Raw genomic sequence first — 4,925 nt, 5'->3', positions numbered from 1 at the left:
AGGCATATATACAAGAATACATGTACATGATCAATGAATATCAAATTTCATACTCCTGGACTGGTAAGTGATATGCTAAGGTGTATGCAAGTGCAACATGTTCTATCATAGCTCAAATCAGGCAAATACATCACAAAAGTAGCAATTATCATGTTCAATTAGGAGATTAACCTCTATGTAACCTCAAACATGGTTCAAATAGCTAACAAAAGGGGTACAATATAAGAAACATCACAGCATGAATCTTAGCAATCAATCCGAGGTATTTCATAGACTAAACACTACCTCGAGCATGAAAAATACCCTGGTTCACACACATAGGCTTAACCCCACATATGTGCGCCATACATAGCACGTAGCTACCACAAATAACTCAGGCAACTAGTGCCTTAACCAAGTTTAGGTAAGATACTTACCTCAAGAGAGCCAAAACATTACTCTAGAAGCGCCATCCCCCATGAATCGACCTCCGAATGACTCGAAACTAACCAAAAGCAACTCAAAATATCAAATAATGCCATAGGAAACAAACCCAAAAATAAAGGTCGAATCGTTAATCAAATATTTAAATTTAACCAAAACGTCAACACGGGCCCGTGCCTCAAAACTGGAAAAAACTAATAAATCTGATTACCCATTTGAATACGAGTCTAACCATACTATTTTCACTCAAATCCGACTCCTATTCGATGTTCAAATCTCAAATATTTACTTTAGAAAAGTTTTGACAAAAATTCCCAAATTTCTCTTTTAGATTCATCAATTCAATGCTAAAATCCAAGGTAGAATCATGTAAAATAATCAAGTCTGAGTCAAAAATACTTACCCCAATCCAAGAGGTGAAAATACCCTCAGACATTTCCCAAATCCGAGCTCCCAATCGCAAAATATGATTAAATGAGATCAACATCCGAAAATAAAATCTTATTTTGCACTGCCCAGCAGTACCTTATGCGATTGCGGTTATACCCTCCCCACCGCGATGCCCAAAAGACACACTGCTACAAAATGCTCTACGCGTTTGCAACATTTACCATGCGAACGCGATGACCACAGATGCCCAACACTCTACGAACTCGACCTGAACAATGTGAACGCGAAGACAAGCTCCCCCAGCTCCTACACTGAACCGCGATCGTGAACTCCCCTCTACGAATGCTAAGAACAAATCTCTCCAGTCCAACTTTTCCTTATCTGCGAACGCAATGGATCCCACATGAATGTGATGAACAATGAACCCATCTGAAAAAATACTCAACGCGATCACATCTTTGCTCCTACTATCACGAAGCTCAACTGGAGCACCAGAAAACCAATAACTCATGTAAACTCTGAAATGGTCTGAAATCAATCTAAAACACACCCGAGCCCCTCGGGCCCCATCCAAACATATCAACAAGTCCCAAAACATAACACGGACCTAGTCGAAAAAAATAATATCAAAACCATGAATCGCGGGTCAATATCGAACTCTTAAGTTCATAAACTTCAAACTTCAACCAAGTGTCCAATTCAAGCCTAACCAGTCCGAAATGAACCCAAATTTTGCACACAAGTTTCAAATGACATAAAGAACCCATTCTAACTCCCGTAACAACAATCCAAACCCAAAAACATCAAAGTCAACTCCCAGTTAAACCTATGACTTTTCAAACCTTCAAATTGTCAACTTTCGCCAATGAGAGTAGAAACCTTCTAGAAACTCTCAAATGCAAATCAGGGCATACGCCTAAGTCCAAAATCACCATCCAAACCTAATGAAACCGTCAAAACTTCGATCCGAGGTCAAATACACTAAAGTCAAACTTGATCAACTCTTCCAAGTTAAAGCTTCTAAATTGAGCATCATTCTTCCAAATCAATCCCGAACCACTCGAAAATCAAAATCAACCATACACGCAAGTTATATTACACCACATGAAGCTACTCATGACCTTAAACCACCAAACTGAATTAAATTTTTAAAATGATCGGTCGGGTCGTTACAATCATGGTAATAGAAATAATTGATTCCTTTGGTATGATAGGGCTGTATACGTGTGATGATAGGCTATAATCTCGTGTTTAAGTAACTTATTACACTCTAATTTACTGTACTTTAACTGAGTTTGAGTTTTAATCGCTATTGTTTTGCACTAATTATGTGTTTTATGCCTTGTAGGAGTGATTCCAAGCTATGTAGATGTTATGGAATGAATTCGGGTGATTTGGAGCTTTGACGTCAGAGTAAAAGCCCAAGGGAATATTCCGAGATCGCGTTCGGGGGTCGAGAACCACGTCGGGATTGCTAAAAAGCAAGAAAAATCCGTACTTAGAGAAAGTCCCACAGCCGCGGCGCGTGGGGCGACGCATGGCGCACCGCGGCTGCCCAATTTTCCTGAAGTCTATCAGAACAAGATCTTTAATGTTTCCCACAAGCCTGTGCAATTTTTACAGAGTTATTATCCCAGTTCACGCAGGAAAATATGTTTTCGTCTGAGCCCGACCCTACTTAGTGCAAATACATGTAAAAATATTATTTTATGGACTTTTGACACATCTTAGACCAGAGGAAGCCAAGGAAGAGGTGGAGAAGCAAAAGCTCAAGGATTTCATCATTCAATCCTCACTCCAGACAAGAGTTTGGATCGTTTTATATTTTCCTTTAACTTAATTATTGTTATGATGAATTACTACATATATGTGGAGTAGTTCTCATTAGGATTCGATGGATTTGGTGTCTTGATCCTTGTTTGTGGATAATTAACTCTAGTTTTTATGTACTGACTCATTTTGGATATTTTAACTGTTGCATCTATATAGACTTGTTTGTGTAATCGAGAGAGGCATAACTTGTGATATTGTTGCATTATATTTTGTTGGTTGAAGTCATTAATTCTTCTTAGTAATCGTAAGAGGCTAGTTTAATTGTTGATAATCGAGAGAGGTTCTCCTAAAAACTAATCCACTACGAATTCTTGTATATCTTCACGTGCTTAAAATTGGTTCATCATGTGAGGTTGAGACTTAATCGAGAGAGGAGTTTCTACTAATCAATTGAACTAATAACCAAGTAAATTCAAGAGACTCACTTGAACATTAGAAGTGAATTATCTAGAGTTAAATCACAAATATTTGTCTTGCACCTATCCTATCAACCTTATCTTCTCCCAATTGATAACTTTCTTTGCTCAATACTTGTGTTGATTGTCATTAGTCCATAGTTTAGATTCTTAGTTAATTTTAGTTTAAATCACATAAATCTCCATTGTTGATCATCTTGGATAAAAATATAGACACAAACTACGATAATACTGTTTAACTCCAATCCCTATAGATACGATATTATAATTTACTATATTCGACTAGCGAGCATATTTTAGTGTGTGTTTTGCGCTCGTCAAATTTTGGCGTCGTTGCCGGGGATTGGCAATTAATAGTGTTTGAAATAGTTTGTGGTGCTAATTCAAGAATATTTTTTTTTTGTCGCTTTTTACGTTTTGTGTTCCTTGATTGTGTGCAGGCTACATGTTAGATTGGTGCATGACTCAATCCTATGGGAAGGAACTGCTACCATACGAAACAGAAATCGAGAAACAACTGCGATAGTTGAGGAAGGAAAGAAATCTCCCCGAGAATATATAGAAGGTTGGGCAATCCTCAACTAAATAAATTATGGCTGGACATGATGATAATGTTGATTTGGCTGCAAGAGAGGCATCCCAACAATGAGAAAAAGTTGCACGAGATGCGGAGAAAGATGCACTTCGAAATGCACAACTTGTCTATGAAGAGGAGAGGGCTCGGAGAATTATTCAGAATCAACCGTTGGGTGCTGGGAGACCACTTGGTGAATATGCTAGTCCGGTCTACAACCAAGCCTTATCAAGTGTTAGACCACCTTCAGTAGCTGCAAACAATTTCAAATTGAAGCAAGGGTTGCTCCAAACTCTTCAGAATTGTTGTGTCTTCAGAGGGAAGCCAAATGAAGATCCAGATACACATCTAATAGACTTCGAGGAGATTATGAACACCTTCCAATACAATGGTGTGTCACAAGATGCAGTGTATTTAAGGGCATTCCCTTTCATACTCAAAGAAGTGGCTTAGAAGCTTGCCCCAGGGATCAATTAAAACATGGGAGGAGATGACCAGAAAATTTCTTGATATATATTTTTCCTCATCTAAGATGGGAAAGTTTAGAAGAGGAATCATAACTTCTATCAGAAAGAGACTGAAACTGTGTTTGAAGCATGGGAGAGGTTCAAGGAATAAATTCGAAAGTGTCAACATAGCGAAATTGAACTCTGGATGCAACTCTAGGATTTTTGGGATGGTTTGACACCAGCCTCACTAAGAACATTGAGTAATGCAGCTGGAAGGCCCTTTGATGAAAAAGAAACCAGAGGAGATAGTCACTATTCTCGATGAATTGTCTGAAGATACAAATCAGTGGCCCTCTGAAAGTGCTGAAAGAAGACGGGCGAATGGTGTTCACCAGGTTGATGCTAACACATCTGTGCAGGTACAGCTTGATGCCATGGACAAAGAGATAAGGAAGCTGACCTTAGCTTCTATACAAAGTGAGAATAACACAACTTGTTATATATGTGGAAGAGGGCACCCTACGCATGAGTGTCAGGCCTCAACTGAGGAAGTAAATGTTGTGGAGAATTACAACTTCAATGCAATGGGTCCGAAGCACCACGATTTTTCATGGAGATCACCTGGGGGTACTGTAAATACATGGCAACAAAACAACTCCAGATTCTAGGGACAAGGAGCTCCAAGCTTCCAAAATCAGCAAAGGCAGCAGTTTCAACCAACAATCCAATCAGCCTGGGTTAGAAGATCTGATGAAGTCCTTTATTGTCAAGACAGATGGGAGGTTAGATGCTTATGGTTCAGCTATCAAGGAACTTGGCACAGGGCTACAAAACTTGGAG

The 4,925-nt window shown here is 39.0% G+C and overlaps 1 non-coding gene across 1 annotated transcript; it reads right to left on the bottom strand.

Moving 5' to 3' along the window:
* Positions 1–4,174: 4,174 nt before the first annotated feature.
* On the bottom strand, positions 4,175–4,280 carry LOC117278929 (small nucleolar RNA R71). Its single transcript, XR_004509301.1, has one exon. It is a non-coding gene; the product is annotated as a small nucleolar RNA R71 (small nucleolar RNA).
* Between the last annotated feature and the right edge of the window lie 645 nt (positions 4,281–4,925).

The sequence above is a fragment of the Nicotiana tomentosiformis genome, chromosome 12 (assembly GCF_000390325.3).
Source record: "Nicotiana tomentosiformis chromosome 12, ASM39032v3, whole genome shotgun sequence".
NCBI classification, from domain to species: Eukaryota; Viridiplantae; Streptophyta; class Magnoliopsida; order Solanales; family Solanaceae; genus Nicotiana; species Nicotiana tomentosiformis.
Note: the sequence above shows the minus strand (reverse complement) of the source record. Positions and strands in the feature narration are given on the sequence as shown.